The 18473-nt window shown below is 60.6% G+C and overlaps 1 protein-coding gene across 3 annotated transcripts in view; it reads left to right on the top strand.

Annotated features, from left to right (window-relative positions):
* Positions 1-18473, top strand: part of EIPR1 (EARP complex and GARP complex interacting protein 1) — a 69228-nt gene that overhangs the window by 11269 nt on the left and 39486 nt on the right. The gene's annotated exons all lie outside the window — the stretch shown is intronic.

Raw genomic sequence — 18473 nt, 5'->3', positions numbered from 1 at the left:
GCAGGGGTTGCTGCTGCATCTCTGGTGGGTTGGCGCGTGATTCATAGGATCTGTGTGCAGTGCGCACGGAGGGGCTGCGCTGTTGGGGGTGCGTGGTGCAGCGGATAATGCGATCCCCGGCCCAGACGCAGGCCTGGGATCCGAGCTGTTCCCGGAACTCGCACCTCTTGGGGCTGGGGAGGGGAGGGGACAGCGTGCCAGAGGGTCTGGAATAATAGATGTGGACGTCCTCCCGTACTAATTAGCTCCACCACTGAGGAAGGCCGCTGGGCTGGCGTCTCCTGTTGCCTGTGCACGTGAGGACAGCCCTGACCGCTCCCCCGCGCACCGTTCCTCGCGCGCATGGGTGTGTTTGTGTTTGTCAGCCTCTCGCAGCCTGCTGGCTGGGCCGCGCGCAGCCTGGACGTCTGACACATCTTCCTGCGTCCTTTCTCTGTCGTTGCAAGTAACGGGCGCTCCGGCTCCGGCTTCGAGGAAAACCTCCCACCTGCCCCCTTTCTGTTCCGTGGACCAGAATAACGCCTTGTGGTTTGTGCTGCATAGTTTCTCACCTGTGCCCGTCGTGTGTCCAGTGCGCCGGGACGCCTTGTAGCATTCCGCGGTCCAGTCGCTGTCACACTTTCTGCCTTGTCCTTCCTTCCACGCCTTCGCTTCTGATGTCAGCGTGGGCGCCGGGATGCGTTTCTAGGACCCTCGCTGCCACCGTCTGCTGCCGTAGGACCCTGCGTGCGTTTCTGTCTCCTGTAGCCTCGCATCCCTTTTTAGGAATTGCTTCTCTCCTTCAGGGCAGAAACACTGTGTTCTGAAAGGTCCCTCTGCCCCAGAGTCTTTGTCTCTTCTTCTCAGCTTTTAAGTGCCTCATTCCATCGATTGGAAGCCGCGTCCAGGACCCCACTCCGAGGTTCTCCCACCGTCATGGGTCAGGGTCTGTTTCTTCTGCCATCTCCTCTCTGAGGACAGTCATTTACCCCTGCGGGCAGTGACGGCCTGGGCGTCCCCCCTGAGTCTCCCCTTAGCGTATTTGGGATGGAAGCATACTTTTATACTTGAGAATAAAGAGCTGTTTTTTCCTCCTTTTTTTTAAGATTTTATTTATTTTTGGAGGAGAAGGGAGGGAGAAAGAGAGGGAGAGAAATATCCATGTGTGGTTGCTTCTCACAAGCTCCCGACTGGGGACCTGGCTTCAACCCAGGCACGTGTCCTGACTGGGAATCAAACTGGAGACCCTTTGGTTCTCAGGCTAGTACTCAATCCACTGAGCCAGGGTTGTTTTTCCAACAACTAGGAGTAAACATTGATGGGTTTACCACGTAAGTGTCCCCCCCAGTACACTTGGTGTGGATGGTGGTTGGTCTGTCCCTTGACAATGATGCGATGCATTCAGTACTCTGAGGTCTGCTGGCTGTCCCTGCACGTGGGGTGGCCCTCTCCCCGCCCAGCCTGGGCATTGCTGGTCCTCTGCCTCCAGGTGCCTTTGGCCAATGTCCACCCCACCCCCTTCTAAGGGAAGGTGGCCGCCTTCCGTGGTTAGAGGTAACCAGCAGTTTCTGCATCAGCAGATGAACAGGTGGTCCGTGGTCCTCTTCCAGGAGAGCGCCTCCAGCTCTCTGGGCTGGTCTTCCTTTGGATTGACAGAAGGTCATTTGATCTTAATTCATCTCCGGAACAACCGTGCCTCTTCCGTGTGACACTGCAGTCACGGAGTGACTCCATTGCCCGTGCCATATGCCGTAGGTCAGAGGCAGGTCACTGCTCCTGCCTGCACTTGCGGGGACCACTGGGACGTGTGTCTGAGCCGCGTCTGCGCTCCGTGAGCACTGTCCCTCCCCGTGCAGACACAGGCACTGTTGTCCCAGACTTCCGGGCCTCTCTCAGCCTCTGTGGAGCCAGAATTACACCGGGCCCTGCTCATCTTCCGGCGACGTGTTCCCTGTCTCCTGCTCTGCACGTGGCTGGTGGACGCCCTGTGCAGGTGTTGTCACGGGTCCCCACGCTCACGGGTGTGAGCGTGAGGCCGTGCAGAGGTGCTTTGTGTGTGCGTCCCTGGGTGTCCACATGTGGTTCCTGGGTCCCTGCTTGCTGCAGCCCCACTTCCTGTTTCTGTTGGTCTGCGTGGCGTTTGGAGAGAGGTCGTTCCTTCTCATCAAGATCCCAAGGGCCACTGAGCTGTGTGGCCCTCACGCCGTGTCGTGCCCTGTGCAGCCAGGGCCCAGTGGAAGGTCGGTCAGGCAGGTCCCTTCCGTGAACCTCTAGGAGTGGCCACTTCTGGTAGAGAACATTCTCTCTCGAAGCTGTGTGCTGTGTCCCCTGCACAGGTGGCCTGACGCTCGTTATGGATCTCACGGTGGGGGGACAGACGGAGAAAAGAGCCATGGGAAAGGGGGCCCACGCAGAGTCCAGAAGCCAGACCTGTGCGTGCCCCCTGCTCTGGAGGAGCCTTGGCAATGTTATTTGTTATAAACTGCAGTGTTTAAAGATCTGTGTATTGCAGCATGCAAAAAGGTCCATGTTGGTGGCCCTGGCTGGTGTGGCTCAGTTGGAGCATTGTCCTGTACACCGAAGGGCCATGGGTTCCGTCCTGTCAGGGCACATGCCTGGGTTGTGGGTGTGGTCCCTATTCGGGCGTGTACTGCAGGCAGCCGATGGGTGTTTCTCACATTGATGTCTCTCTCCCTCCCCCTTCCTCTCTGTAGAATCAATAATTAGATCCTTGGGTGAGGATTGAAAAAAACAGTACGTGTTAGTGAAAGCGTGCATTGTGGTAGAGCTCATACACACGCGCGCACACACGCACACACTGTGGAATACAGTGGCCTTGAGGGTCAGTGGGTTAACTCACCCCTTGTTTCTGAAGATGCGCATGAGGAAACCTCCTTCGGTCCTTGGGAGGGACCGTGACCAAGGCGGCGCTGAGCTCCCTGCCAGCCTGCACACCTGCGCCCCCGCTGCTGCTCACGGAGTCCGGCTCTCCTAACGGTGCTCGGGGCGCGAGCGCGAATTTGCAGTAGGTCCGCGTAACCGAGGGCTCGGACCGCACGCCTGCCTCTCCTAGCGTACGCCTCTGTTGTGCGGGAAGCAGGTCGTCATGGGTTATTGACACGGTTCTGTCACTGCCATCGATCGGGATTTAGCCACCCCAATAATTGTGAGACATACGTTCTCGGGGTCAGGGCGGTGGCGGGGCGTCGTTCCTGCGGTAACTCCTTTCCCACACAGATGCAGTGGAAACAAACAGACCCCGAGCTCTTCTTTCTGGGCATTTTCCAAGAAAAGTCATCGTGGTGGAGGCGAGAGGAGGGCCCGTGGGAGGGTGAGGCTGTCACCACGGTCCCCTGCGTTCGGAGCAGGCGGCAGGCTGCACAGTAACTGAGCAGACGCTGGCAGGTGTGTAGCCGGGGCGGGGACATGTGCCAAGGCCCCCTCGGGACATGGGCCGGAGCGCCCTGTAGGCAGAAGTAAACCTTCGGTCTGGCCCGACGTCCTCCCTGGAAGGCCAACCTGTCCCTCCGGGAAGTGACACAGGATGGCATTCCTCGGTGATTTCGGCCCCTGCAGCTGCCAGATCCTTAGGGCTGCCCCTCCCACACTGTCCCACTCGACGGCGCTGCTGGTGGCTCGGAAGCTGCCACTTACACCCTCGCTGTTCTGTCCTGACTCCCCGCACAGGCCCCCCGACTGTGCCCTGAGAGAACGCATCTCAGCTGACCCTGCCTGGACTCTGTTTGAGAACGATGACGTGACTGCCTTCGTTTCCTTTCCTTCCGAATGAGTGTGTCTGTCACACCAGCGTGCGTGTCTCTCGTGTCCTTTGTGGGTCTGGTGTGTGTCATGTGTGTCGTGTATGTGATGAGGCATGGGTCTTCTCTGTCCAGCGTCACGTGTCTGTCGTGTGCGCACCCGTGTGCCTGCTGTGTCAGCTGTGCATGTTGTGTGTCGGAGGTGTTTGTTTTGTGTGCTCATGGGGCTCATCTTACTGTGTCGTGTGCATGTTGTGTGTGTGATGTGTGTCCTGTGTATGTTGTGTCTGGCTGTGACCCCGGCCCCCTTGGGGTAGCAAGGGCCCCCAGTGTCCTCTCTGCGCCTCCACACTCCGGTACCTCCCCCTGCCCCCCTCCTGGCACCGCATTGGTTGTGCCATTGGCCTGATGCTGTTTGAAAGCTTTGTTTTTAAAAATATTTTATTTATTTATTTTGAGAGAGATGGGAAGGGAGGAAGAGAGGGAGAGAAGCAGCAGTCTGTTGCCTCTCTGGCGCCCCAGCTGGGGACCTGGCCGGCAACCTAGGCAACCCTCTCACTGAAGACTGGGAATCGCACCAGCGACCTTTGGTGGCAGGCCGGCACCTCAATCCACTGAGCCACACCAGCCAGGGCTGTTGGAAAGCTTCTTGGCACTTCTCAGGCATTTCTCTAAATATTGTCACCAACACGAAGACCTTGTTTGAAAAGCATGTGGCAGAATAAGGCTCGTTGCTGGCCTCTGGCTAGGTGACTCGGGGGATGTGCGTCATTCCCTTCATCCTGCACCCTGGGTTCCTGGCCCCCATGTGCTGGGAACCCGCTGGAGCCCCACGTGCTGGGCGAGCCATGGCCGCCTGACCAGGTCTCTGGACAGTGCCCGTATGAGGGTGGGAGTTGCTTCTGTTCCCTGGGTTCACAGTGGTCCATCGCTGCTTGTGACGACACAGCTGTGATAGGAGCCAGTATCCCTGGGCTTGTGTAGTGACTGCAACACACAGCCCAGGGTGCGGTGCGGGCTTCCGGGAGACTTCCACGCCCGAGAAGTAAAGGAGTGGCCGCGGTCGTTCCGCTCCTCCAGACCTGCTGCTGCCATCGCCAGGAACCTGTCGGGGTGTTCTGAGCCCTTCTGGCTTGAGGGGCCACCTCTGTGTTCTCTCGGACTGAGCGTGTCACGTGTGGGTGAGGTTCCTGAGACACCCTGGAGCTCCCAGGTGTTTCTTTCAAGCGGAGGTTTCCTGTTGATGTCGGTGCCAAATCAGAAGAAAAGTTGCGTTTTTTGAGTTCAAATGGTTACTTTGTTTAAATAAGTCAAGAGAAGTGGGTTTCCCTGGAAAAGAAGTTTTAGGGCCTCTCGATGAAACCATGTAAGATAAAATGACTGAGACTCCTTCGGCGAATGGAGGTGGGAACGGCAGGGAGGGAAATCCGCGCCCACGGACGCCATGTCCCGTGTCCTGGGGTCCGCGGAGGACAGGAGGGTCCCTTGCTGCATGCCACGTCCTGCTGGAGGCACACGGGCTCCTACCGCGGGTTCCAGCCGCCGCCATTTCCCGAGCAGGTTTGAGAAGGGGGAGCATGTTCTTTTTCTCAGGGCACAGGTGCTAAGCAAGGAGAGAGTTGAGTTTTCTCACGATCCGGGTGCCAAGAAGTAGCACATTGAAAAGAAAGAAGGTGGGAAATCCTGGCAGAACCGCCCGTGGACCTCCAGGAGCCCTCCCGAGGCAGGCGTGCGTTTGTGCGTGGCCATGCTGAGAGCCAACGGAGCTCAGACCTCGCCCCCGGTCCTGTTTTCCTCCCAGACCCAGCAAAATGGGTTTTGAAATGAGAACGTTTGTATTCCATTTTAGCACTTAAGTATCTTGTGGGTCTCAGTTTTTGTGACTAACAAAAAGCAGAGTTGACGGACTTGTCACTGGAACAGCTGTGCGCCTAGGAAGCGTCGGCTGAGGGTTCTCACTGGAGATGGCAGTCTGCGGGGCTGCCACGGAGGTGTGTGCAGTGTGTGCGTGTGTACTGTGTGGGGTGTGTCCCGTGCCTGTGTGTGCTGTGCATGGAGTGCATGCTTGCACACAATGTGCATGCTGTGTGCACGGTGTGTGCTGTGTGTGCTTTGCACATGGGGTGTGCATGCTCTGTGCAGAGTGTGCGTACTCTGTTGTGTGTGTGGAGGGTGCTTGCTGTGTGTCGTCTCTCCATCCACTCACCCATCGATGGACGTGGCATGTTTCTGTGCCCTGGCTGTTGGAAATAATGCTGCAGTGGATGTGGGCGTGCAGCGGAGTGTCTAAGATCTGGAACACAGCTCTCCTTGGTCTTTCTAGAGATGCGTGTGTGTTTCATAGACCCAGATACTTTGTTGGCTGGGTATGTCCCGAGCGTCCTAATTTCGTTGGTATTTTTTTCTAGGCCCCGAGGTCCATGATGTCTTTGTAAACATTGCGCCAGGACTTCCTGTTTCCAAGTTGGGGTTGCAGAGGAACTCAAACGTGCATATCTGCACAGGCCCCTCTCCTGCGTTTGGATTCCCAGTTGGGAGGCCAGGCGCACCCTGGTACAGGCATCTGTTGGGGCGCCTTGTTTTGGCTAGCAGGTGGGGGTTCTGATCACCGGGCTCACCTGCGTGGCTCACAGCCGGTTTGGGATACCGAGGCCTTGAAGAGCCGCGTTCGGACAACAAGGGACCCCTGCATTGTTCTGGTAGAAATCAGGGGGGGTTCCAGAATATAGGACAGTTTTTAATTAGCCTTTTTTTATACACTCCTAACCTCTTTGGATCCCATCTGCATCGTTTCTCTGTCCTCATTGACTTTCTGTGGCACCTCCAAATTTAGTGTCATCTGGAAATTTAATTAATGAGCTGTTTACTGCTCCTTCCAGATCACTAATGAAGATGTTAAATAAGACTTGATCCCCAGAGCAGCTCGCTGGCCACCTCCTCGCAGCTTAATATTCTGTCCTTTACCCGTGCACTTTGTTTATGGCCCTTCCTCCAGGTTTCAGGCCACGAGGGGGTGCTTGGACCAAGCCAAGTCTGCATTCATTTTTCCAGAGAGACTGGAAGAACACTGCGCCGCGTGCTTCCTGCGCCCCCAGACGTGCCTTGGCTGGGTTCCTGCCGGCCTAGGGATGCCCTCATGCCCTTGGCACGCGCCCTCTCCTCGCGTGCAGAGCCGAGCTCTGGTGGGGGCGGGGCGGCTCCTGCTACAGCGCGTGCACGGTGTGCCAGGTACCCGCGTGTGGGCTCAGCCCGTGGGGTCCGCGACCACTGCCACAGGCTGGTGGGGTGCAGGAGGCGTGAGCGCGGACACGGCCCTCCTCACAGCCCCAGGTCGCAGGGGTGGTCTCCCTGGCCGCTCCGCTCGGCCTGTAGATGGCCGCCCTCCCTGGTCCGCTTGTGCGCTTCCCTTGGCGTCTGCCCTGATCTCTTCCTAGACCAGAGCCCTCATTTTAATCCAGCCGCCTCAGCAAAGGCGCCACCCCCGTGCAGTCCCGTCCTTAGGTGCTGGGGGTGGGCTTCCACCTGTGGCATTTGAGGACACAGTTCAGCCCTTAGCAACTGTGGAGTCTTCCGTTCGCTTACTTACGCGGGGGCCTGGGGGGGAGCTGCACAGAGCCCGTGTGAGGTCATGCGCCGGCCATCGCGCCCAGTTCTCGGTGTCCCACGGTCTGGCCCGCGTGGGCGGCGGCCTGGGAGGCCCGCTGCTGGACTTGGCCTTGCTTCTGCGGTCGGCGGGGGCGATGGGCGGGGCCGGGGCAGCTGCCCGCTGGAGGCGGGTGGGCGTGGCCAGCGGGGGAGCCCGGGAGTGGGCGGGGCGGGGCGGGGCCTGAGCCTAGGGCTGCGGACTAGCCGAGCTCTGACCGGCGCCCGCCCTTGGCGCCGGGGCTCCGGGCTGGAGACGGCAGGCCGCTGCGCGATGACGGGCACGGAGCCGGTGCGGCGCGGGGCGGGCCCTGACCGCAGTCTGCCCCGGGCCCTCGCCAAGAGCCGCACTTCCCGTGGTCAAAGGGATGCGTCTGCGCCCCTGAGTCGGGGGTTTCGGGATCAGATCTGTCTTTTCGGAAGATCACTGAGGGACAGGGCTGTGGCAGAGGAGAGACGCCAGGCTCACCCAGTCGCAGCACCCTGAGGGCGGAGGGAGGCCCGCTCACCAGTTGCCCTGCCACTGGGGCCCCGCCTGTGGGGTCATTCACGCACGTTGTGGTCCTGTGACTCACCAGACAAAAACACCACGGGCAAGCAGTCGTTAAAAAAGGCGCAGGTACTCCGAAAATGAGAAAACCGTCTCAGTTCGCCGGGAAGTTGAGGTTTCAGGAAGCCCCAAAGAGGGCCTGTCAAAATAGAAAATAATAAACGCAAAGGCAAGAGGGGAGTGAAGGTAAAGTGCGGCAAAACGGCGTCTAAATTAGGAACCCTGGAAGCCTTCTGTATAATTGGCGACTTGCTTAGCTCGTCCGTGACCCCGTGGAGGGAGGGGGAGTGGCAGCTGGCGTTACCAGCAGCTGGAATCAATCTCGTGGCCCCGTGCTCGAGAGAGCGCCCCACAGCAGGCCCGGGGTGAATTTTTCAGCTGAGGAAGGTGAAGTGTCAGGGAGATTGTAGATCACGCCGGCGCCACGTCCTGGGGAGATGAGGACAATGAGGGGCTGACAAGGCAGCGGGCCGTGAAATATGGCCCACACGGCCGCCCCGCGCTGCGAATGCTCCAGCTGGCAGGCAGCCCTGCCTGCCTGCCGCCAGTGAGAGAGCAGAGGACGGGTGGGCCATTGACCCGGGCCCGCTGTGCGGTGACAGCGCATGCTGCCGCTGTGACGGGGGTGGTGGGTGCAGGAGGTGAGTGCAAGGGCTCCGTGGCTGGCAGATTAAGTCCCCAGGGGGAGGGTGGGGGTCCGAGGCCTCACTCCCTCCTCCTCTCCCTCCTCCCACGGGGAGCCCACCCTGTCCTTCCTTTTCTGCCCGGGCGTCTGCTTTGGCTGCAGCTTCTTGTCCCCTGCAGCTGACTCCCCTGAAACTCAGATCCGGGCTCCCCACTGTGCGTCCCTGGGACTACGGTGACGAAGCCCGGGGCACCGGGGGGCCTCGGGCCATTTTGTGGGGGGTGCTGGACAGTTGGGGGAGCGGCCGGCTCAAGAGAACTTGGGAGGTCATGAGACTGTCTTCAGAGTCACAGGCGTCTGTCACACGAGGCAGAGATGACACGGTCCCCCTGAGAAGCCGGTCTCAGCCCCTCGCCTGGGGTGTCCTGCAGACACACTGTGCTGCCGGGCTTCCCACATCGTAGGCTGACCGGACTCTGTGGTCCTTCTGTTGCCGTCCAGTCCCGTGTTTCTGCAGATCCTGCGTTGTGCCTGCTCATCCCCTCTGCAGGTGGCCATGTGGCGCACGGGGGAAGGGCTGGCCGAGCCACAGGAAGGGGGCCAGAGCCTGCCCTGGGAGCCCAACCAGGTCCTCACCGCTCCCCCCGAACCGCATTGTTTGTAACTAATCTCTGAAAAGCCTTTTTAAAACGTGAAAACAAGTCACTTCCAGAATCCCCAGACTGCCGGAGGTGTGCTGAGGGGCCCCTTCCGCACCGACGCCCGCGGTGACTGCCTCAGTTGGAACCGCCAAGGGGCTTCATGTGAAGTGATGGCCTGCGAGGACTGCGGGAACCTGCAGCTTCTACGTGCAGGTTCCACTGATGTGGAAAGAAGAGCCAGTAAAGAGCCTTGCTTTATACTAGTGGTGACGGACACCCGGCAGGACCTGATCTTGCGTGGACTGGCACCGGGACGAGACCTGCAGAGACTCCCCAAACCCGGGCCGCTCATCCAAGGAGCTGCTGGGCCGTGTGTAGGGAAGGGACGCAAGGTTAGTCATCGGGGTGTTTTTAGACACCCTCTGTGGTTTTGGCAGTCAGGTTAATAGGAGAGTGTGCACCGCAAGAGCAAGGACTGTGAGATCGCGGCTCCTTCTCTGGTCTCAGCCACACAAGTGTGTCGGTCGGAGACACTTCTGTGGCTGGAGGCCCTCTGACCTGCACGGACGGCGGCCTGGTGGCATCTGCACAGGGCTCCCGCCTCAGAGCCGTCCTCAGGCCGCTTCAGGGCGGTGTTTGCGCTCGGCTCCTGGGGGCGGCATCTTCCTGTGTCTGCTGTGCGGGCAGCAAGAGACGGCTCGGAGGGACGCACTGCCCAGAGGCTCTAGGTCACGGCCAGAGTCCCGTTCCCAAACATACCCGCTTCCTTCCTCCAGGACTGTGCCCTCTGATGTATGGGAAGCTGAACTGAGTTGTTTATTTGAAAATATCAGATGCTTTGGGAGAAAGGAATCATAAAAAATTTAATAGTGTGCCAAAACTTAATAGATAAAAATATTTTTTAGGCATTTGTATACCTGTGAGAGATTTCAGATCCAAGTACAAGTGTGCCCTATGGACTTCCTGTGTGTTCCGTGTGTCATGCTGCAAGCCTACTCTGAAGTTCAGATTAACTTGTTATTTTTAAATTATCAGAACTTTGAAAAGCCTTTGAGGATACGCTGCTGTTTCTCTTCTTTCTAAGAAAACCGTTAAAAAGGGAAGATTCTAATGGTGTCCTAAATATTCTTGGGAAAACACTTGTGTTCTTCAGGTTCTCGAGAAGAACACCTAACAGTCACTTGCTGGCTGTGGTCGATCTTCAGTGGCCCAGAAGTGCTGCATCCTGACGTCCGTCCCGGGCTAAGAACGTCCCTCTCACATCTAAGTGATGTCTTGCCCGCTCGCTGGCAGAGTGTGGCGATCCCTGGCTGACGACTGCCCCCGTGAACGCCGTGACTTGTGCGGGGTGGTTGTCCCGGGAAGCTGTGCCACAGACAGGGTTTTCCAGGTGGAAGAAGCACAGGGAGCGTCCCGACCTGGTGCCGCTGTCACAGGGACCCGGGGCCACACTCTCAGGGTCCACATTTAGGGAGCAGACTTCGCAGGGACTGGGCCTCCACTGGGGCCCTTCACTGTCTGTGTCGGCGTCGCCTCCTGTTAGCAGGACAGGGGAGAAGGCAGGTGTGAGCCTGCATGTTCCTCCTCACCCCGGCTAGAGGGGTCCTGGGGTCTGTCCCTATGCGGGTAGGCCCCGGCCCAGTGGAAGCCCCGCCCAGCCCCTCAGCCGGGGCGCTCGGGTTGTGGGAGCGGGTGTTTGGTAGACAGTACACAGTTGGGCTGTATGTTTTTTAATGCATTCTGCCAATCAGTGCCCTTTAACCGATGCTGTTTACATTTAAATTATTGACATACAGGGCTGAAGTATGTCGCTTCATTTCTTTTCTGTTTGCCCTCTGTTTCTTATGGCTCTGTTTCCCTTGTGCGGCTTTCTTGTGGATTACCGGAACAGTCTGTAAAGTTCCATTTTGATTTATTGGTAGTGTTTTTGAATATACTCTTTGTGTACTTTTCTTAGCATTAGTTCTAGATACTACAACATGAATACGTAACTTCTGAAGTCTACTTTGAGACAAGTATAGGAACCTCACTTCCGCTTAGGGGGCCCTTGGCCCTCCCTACTTTTAAAATAAAATATCTTAAAGTTTATGTTTATATACATTGACCATCAGATGTTAGATGTCCGTGTGTGTGTACTTTTTCTTAAACAATAGAAGCGACCTTCCCTCGGTTCGGGAGGCTGGGCTGGGTTCTCCTGTGACTCCTCGCCTGGCCTAGGGATGGCTGCGTCTTCCTGTGTCCTCACGTCCCCTCTGCACGTGGGTCCCACTGTTTCATCAGCCACCACGTGGGATCTGGACTCGGGGCAGAGAGATAGCGTGTCGCCCCCCCGATCTCTGCCCGCCCCGGGTGCTCCTCCCTGCCGGCGGCCCCGCCTCCTGTCCCTCGTGTCTGGGAAGCAGCCGGTAGCTGTTGTCTGAGGCCGACGCTCCCGGTGGCAGATTCTCTTGGGGTTCTCTCTGCGAGTGTCTGTTTCCCTCATTTCTGAAGGGGGTTTCACCCAATAGCAAGCACAGTCGGCAGGTCGTTTCTGCACGATGTGGACAGCTTCGTGCCGCCCCAGTTTCAGGTGAGACGTGGGCCACGCTTGGTACTGCTGGTCCCGTAAGAAGAGCATCTTCTCTCTTCTGCTTCAGGCAGTGGGTCTGGTCTTTCGTCTTCACCGGTCAAGCTGGGCATGTGTTGGGATTGGGCTTCTTTGGGGCATCCTGTGGGGGATCCCTCGGCTCCCTGGGTCTGTGGGCTGAGTCTCCCACCAGCCCGGAGCCTCCAGCCACAGTTTTCCCAATGCCCGTCCAGCCGGCGCCCTCCTGTCCTGAGGCGTCAGGTGTCCGCGGGTCCCTGAGGCTGTGCCTGTGCCGCGTCGGGGTGTGGTCCCCGCTGTTCCAGCTGGGTGTTCCCTCTGTTCTGTCTGCAGCGCCACTGACCCTTCCTTCCCTCACGGTCACCTGCTGCAGAGCCCACGCGTGGAGCTTTCTGTTTGGGCCCACTCTCGTTTCCAGTTAGGTGGCCTCCGTGCGGTCCTTTTTCTTTTTTCTTTCCTTCCTTTTTAAATTTTTATTTTGTATGTCTTCCATCTCTTTGGTGAGATTTTTTTCCTGTTTCCGTTTCTTCTTCGTTTGTCACGGGTATATTTTAAGTTGCTCACAGGAGCATTCGTATGTCGGCGGCTTTAAAACCGCGTCAGGACATGTACACATCGATGCATCTCGTGTTGACGTCTGGGACCGCCCCTTCCCACCGGGGCTGTGATTCTCCTGGCTCTTGGGCAGCTCTGGGCCCCATGGTGGCAGCACCCCCCAACCATGGGTGCGCGCCCTCGCTGTGCTGTCCCGGGGACTCCCCTCTCAGGTGCTCCTGGGGCTCATGCCTGTCCCCGTGGGGCCGCCGGCAGTGGGACGTCTTCCTGGGACCGTCAGGTTGGCGGGGAGGTGCCGGTGCACTGCCCCTGCCTGCACCCAGGCTGCACACTTGGGCAGGGCCCCTGCCTCCCCGGGGGTGGGGGGAGCCTCTGCCTGGGCCGTCCTCTGCTCTGGGGTTGGGTGGGGGACAGCTGGGGACCACGGCGACTCCTGGAGCTCTTGAGGCCTGGCATTTGGTTCCGTTTCCATTCCCGGCTGTCGGGAGATGAGGTAGTGGGAACCACACACTGACCTCAGTCCTGAGTATCAGACGGGGTTCCCGCTCTGACTTTCTGACGAAAGGAGTCTCAGGAGGAAACCGCCCTTTTAACGACAGAAAGAACACAAGGTGTCATCAGAGGGCAATGACGGGGAACACGTGTCAGGCTTGAGCAGCACCCGCAGGCGTCGGGAGGGGGCCACGCAGATGCCCGCAGAGGCCCCACTGCTGCTGCTGTCTGGGGACCTAGGGCCTCTCGCCCTGAAGCTGGGCTCGTCTGGCTCCGGACGGCTCTCCCAGGTCCATTTCCGCTCCCTCGGGGAGTCTGGCACAGCACTGTCTGGGACGGCCCGCGGAGCCCACGGGGCCGCACGGGGTCTCCGTGTCGGGTCCGGAAAGGCCGTGAGAAGCCCCTGACCGCAGGCGGCACGACGAGGTAGTGGGGGAAGAGGCGTCCCGAGGGGAAGACAGGACGGGGCAGGGGAGCCGGAGTGCCTGCTCGGGCCTGGGCAGGAGGGAAGTTACAGGACGTGCGTGGGTGTGACAGGCCCCAGGGAGCCCGCCTGGAGGTGGGCAGGGCGGGGCCACATCGGACTCCCGTGGCTTTGGGCCTTTGTGTCGGGAGGGGGTGTCGGGAAGGTGGTGTAGGTGTTGCCATGCTGGGAGGGCCTTTTCAGTGGGCGAGGAGGAAAGACGCATAAGTGGCCCTCAGTCTGTGGTCTCCCTCCCTCTCCTCGGGGTAGCTGGGCCCGAGACTGGGGCCCCATCACCATGTGGACAGGGCAGGCTGGGAGCGGCACGTTGAGTGGCAGGTGTGAGAGCCCTCAGGTGGGAGAGCAGGCGACTGAGGAATGCTGGTGACCAGGGGCACTGTCCTTCCGTTCGCCTCGCTGGGGTTTGTCGGGACCACGCCCTGCAGCCGGCAGGCTCTGTCCTGGGGCCGCCCGAGCCTTGCGTGGGCGCTGTGACGGTTTAGGGGGTCCCCTTCCTGTCCCTTCAGCGCCACCTGTCCTGGTCCGGGCCTTCTTCTGCCGTTGAGGCTGGTGTCCTGGCCCCGGGCAGTTCAGTCTCCAGTTAGCCACGGGGCATGCAGGGCAGCTCTGCACAATGGGCTTCGACGATGATTGATCTGCGTCACTTGGTCCTGTGTGATCATATCAGGTCTTACACAAACAAGCAGTAGCTATTCTGGTGTCACTTTGTCATTTGTGAGGACCACCTTTCTGTCCTGGCCAAGGTCAGGCTGTTCTGAAAGCGGGAGTTGGCATCCGTCACGTGACCGCACGGCGCCCTTTGCCAGCAGAGGGCGCAGCGCGTCCGGGGTTCTGAGGCCGCGCGCAGATCGCTGGTCTCCCGCCGCCTCGCTGTGCCTGGGGACGCTCGGGAGTCCGGTCACAGTGTGCCCCGCGTTGTTCCCGGCTGCTTACCGCCCTTGCGGTGGCCTCCCGCTGCTTGGGGGGAGCTCCTAGGTTATCAGCCCGATCTTCTGTGAGGGAAACAAGAAACCAGGTTTCCAGTTTCCCCAAGGACCAGTGTGTGTCCCAGGCCCTGCCGGTCCGAGGCGGCCCCACGAGGGGACATGGGGCTCCCAGTGCTGGTGGGGCGGGCACCTGGCGGCCACCAGCACAGGGGGGTGGTCATGGAGGCGGGGCGGGTCACCCCGGGCGGGGCTGGTTCCTGGCACCCAGGGGCCCTGGTGCAGCAGCGGCAGCTGGGAGGCAGCCTCCGTGCTGGGTGGTGGGGACCACAGGTGTCCAGGGGCCGGCGCCTGGGCTGGTTCCCAGCATTGCTGCGGACACTGAGCCGGGTCTGCGCTGGACTGCGGCCGCCCTGCCTGTGTCGTGTCCTAGAACCGTCCCTCCCTCAGCAGATCGGCTCTGTGGGTGGTGGCTGCGTGTGGGGGGTACGCGTGCGCTCAGGTGGGCGCAGAGGCCCCAGGCTGGGGTCTGGACAGAGAGCCGCAGTGAGGGGCCGCGTGGCCACACTGACCGCATGTCCGTGAGCCGGGGCTGCACCGGTTACCATGAACCGTGGCATTCGTCTTGTTACAGCCGGCTCGGCAGGAGCTGGGGCCCAGCCAGCTGACCACCTTGCCGTGGCCGCCCGGGCGCTCCATCCCTGCTGGCCACAGTGCCTGGTGGGGGGCCTTCTCCTTGCTCCTCCCGCAGCATCGGTCCCGTCCACGATGCCGCAGGCACTGGCCGGCAACCAGCGGCTCATGCCTGGGTGGGAAGGCCAACACGCCCCTGCTCCCCACCCGGTGACACTACACCCGCGGCAGGTGACCTGAGGGAGGAAGGCCAGCCCCAAGCCCCTGACGGCGACCCCCGGACAAGGCTCGGCCTTGCCCTTCATCAGCACAGCCCATCCTATCCTGTCCCGTCCCGTCCCGTCCCGTCGCGTCCTGTCCTGTCCTGTCCCGTCGCGTCCTGTCCTGTCCTGTCCTGTCCCGTCCCGTCCTGTCGCGTCCTGTCCCGTCCCGTCCTGTCCCGTCGCGTCCTGTCCTGTCCTGTCCTGTCCTGTTGTGTCCCATCCCGTCCTGTCCTGTCGCGTCCTGTCCCGTCCCGTCCCGTCGCGTCCTGTCCCGTCCCGTCCTGTCCCGTCCCGTCCTGTCCTGTCCCGTCCCGTCTCATCCCATCCCATCCCGTCCTGTTGCGTCCTGTCCCATCCCGTCCCGTCGCGTCCTGTCCTGTCCCGTCCCGTCTTCCCGTCCCGTCGCGTCCTGTCCTGTTCTGTCCTGTTGCGTCCTGTCCTGTCCCGTCCCATCCTGTCCCGTCGCGTCCCGTCCCGTCCCGTTGCGTCCTGTCCCGTCCCGTCCTGTCCCGTCCCGTCCTGTCGCGTCCTGTCCCATCCCGTCGCGTCCTGTCCCGTCCCGTCCTGTCCCATCCCGTCCCGTCTCATCCCATCCCATTCTGTCCTGTTGCGTCCTGTCCCATCCTGTCCCGTCGTGTCCTGTCCTGTCCCGTCCTGTTGCGTCCTGTCCTGTCCCGTCCCGTCCTGTCCTGTCGCGTCCCGTCCCGTCCTGTCCCGTCCTGTCCTGTCCCGTCCCGTCCCGTCTCATCCCGTCCCGTCCTGTTGCGTCCTGTCCTGTCCGGTCCCGTCCTGTCCTGTCGCGTCCCGTCCCGTCCCGTCCCGTCGCGTCCTGTCCCGTCCCGTCCTGTCCCGTCCCGTCCTGTCCCGTCCCATCCCGTCTCATCCCATCCCGTCCCGTCCTGTTGCGTCCTGTCCCGTCCCGTCCCGTCCCGTCGCGTCCTGTCCTGTCCTGTCCCGTCCCGTCCTGTCGTTACCCCTGCCCCGGCACTGACGTCACGCTCTTCACAGGCCTCAGCTGGGGTCGGCGTCCTCACGCTGGTCAGGCCTGGGAGCGCGTCCGTGGGGAACGGAGTGGAGAGGAGCGAAGGGCGACTGTGTGCAGGAGGGGGGACGCGGGGCCTGGCCGGCGGGGCCCGGTTTGGAGACGGAGGCCGTGAACGCTCAGACGCTGGAGTGCAGCTTCCCGTGTACCGGTGTGAGAGCGGGGCACGTTTTCATGCGTGACTTGAAAGGAGACCCTTCTAGAAACAACCAAGGAAGAAATTCCCAAGTGCTCATCTCAGTTTTTTTCTCTACCTTCAAAGCCAGCTTTCCGTCTGTCTCGGGAGTCGCAGGCGTCCCGCGAGGGCCCCTCGGGACGTGGAGCCCACGTGGGCCCTGGGAGATCAGCCTCTCTGCTGCCTACCTGAGCGTCCCAGGGCCCAGGCCCAGACCCCTCACACGGCCGGGGGGCATCCCACGCGGGGCTTTCTCAGGCCCTTCCCCTCTGGCCTCTGGCAGCAGCCTGTGCGGGCTCCGGAGCCCTAACCCAAAGTCCTCTCGGTCCCACTGTGTCGCGTTGGGCGGCCCCTCCATCCTCGGAGCGCGGGGGTCTTGTGAAGCGCCCTTGGCCTGCGCGCCCCTGCCTGGCTCTTCACCCGCGTTTCAGAGTGAGAGGTCGGACGTGTGTTCCTGAGTTGGTTTTCATTCCCTTGTGTCCCTAATGAAAACACCCAGTGCCCAGCGCCCAAGACATTTAAAACGGCGAATCGAGTGTTTGGAAATTTCTCAGGCTGCACTCGGTCCGTGCCCCTGGGGACTCTCTTTTCATCTCAGCAGCTGATTCCGTCCCTCGGAGCATCTGTCCGTGTGGTCAGGCTCTGAACTGAAAGAAAGAACCGGAGAAAAGCAGAAACACCTGTTCTGTGGTGAAGCTGACGCAGTTCGGGAAGGTTTCCTCGCGTGAGGGCACTGGCCGCTGCGGGCCCCGGGCGATCGGCCGGCCTGCTGGAAGGAGCAGCAGCCCCCTGACTCGGCAGCCTGGGGCGGAGCGTCCCGACCTGCCAGTGGCCGCCGGCCCCTGGCCAGCGCACGGCGAGCTCCTGGGCAGCGCCAGGGTGGCGTGGGAAGCCAGAGGCTGCAGGTGAACGTGGCCTCCCGCAGCACAGGGACGCGCCCCATAGGTGGGTCCAGGGGAGGCGTGGACGGAACCTGACGTTAACCAGACTTCGGATTCTGTCCCACACACCCAGCCCCCAATAGCACAGCGATATCTAGCCCAGACCTGTGGTTTCCAAACCCTTCTTTCTAAAGCCACAGAACCCGTTTCTCACACGTTACAGGGAATCCCAGCTGTAAAATGGCCAAGGTCGGAGCTGCTGATCTGGTTGGAGAGTGGGCCACGTGAAGGCTCGGCATGTGGCCTCTGCTGACGTGTGCGTGGGGAGTGGACAGTACGTAGGAGGTGTCCTGGGGTCGCTGCCATGTGAGGTGGCGCTGACTGAGCACTGCCCACTGCTGTGCCCCGCACTTCTGGGAGGGCCTGGCGTATAGTAGGTACTGAAAACAATGTTAATGTGGCGAGTAAGCAAATGAAGTGTTTGCCCTGGGTCTACCTGGAAACGAAACAAAACAAAACGTTTTTGTGGTCTGGGGCCACGGAAAACCGCAGCCAGCCAGCGAATCGGCGCACGCCTGGTTTTGTCAGTAAAGCTTTACTGGCACACAGCCGCACTCACGTAGAGGCGCGGCTGCTTCGTGCGGCAGGGGCTGGCTGCCCCCTGAGGCCCGGGTGCTTGCCCTGCGGTCCTTCGGGGAGCGTGTGCCGTCGGGGCTGGAATGCAGGGCAGTCTGGGGTCCCTGTGTGCGTGCAGCTGAGCGGGGGTGCGAAAAGCCCAGAGCTCGCCTGACCTCACAGCAGTGGGCGGGAGGGGTGCGCCCCGATCCCGCTTTTATTGCTGGGGTGCAGACACCGCCGTTTCTTAAGCACCTGCTGTGCCCCAGGCTTGGGCTTAACTTCCGCCTCCCAGCGCGTGTGTGCCGAGTACTGGCCCCCTCGCTGGCAGACGAATCAGAGAGGGTGAGTGGTACTCGGCTCCGCTCCGTGGCCGTGAGTCTGGGGCTGGAACCTCTCAAGCTAGGGGCTGTCTCGTGCACCCCTTTCTGCCCTTCCGGCATCACCTTTTCCCCGACACCCAGTTAGCAAATCCCACAGAGTCTTTCTCCCTTTACTTTCACCAAGTACGTGTTGAGCTGGTGTTGCCATACGGACCCGGAAGCTGGGCCACCAGGGGCGGGTGAGGCCGCGCGATCCCTGCTGTGCAGGGTCACGGACAGAGGTTGCTGCAGTGCGCGGTGACTCCCAC

The sequence above is a fragment of the Furipterus horrens genome, unplaced genomic scaffold (assembly GCF_987537825.1).
Source record: "Furipterus horrens unplaced genomic scaffold, mFurHor1.1.pri manual_scaffold_6, whole genome shotgun sequence".
NCBI classification, from domain to species: Eukaryota; Metazoa; Chordata; class Mammalia; order Chiroptera; family Furipteridae; genus Furipterus; species Furipterus horrens.
Note: the sequence above shows the minus strand (reverse complement) of the source record. Positions and strands in the feature narration are given on the sequence as shown.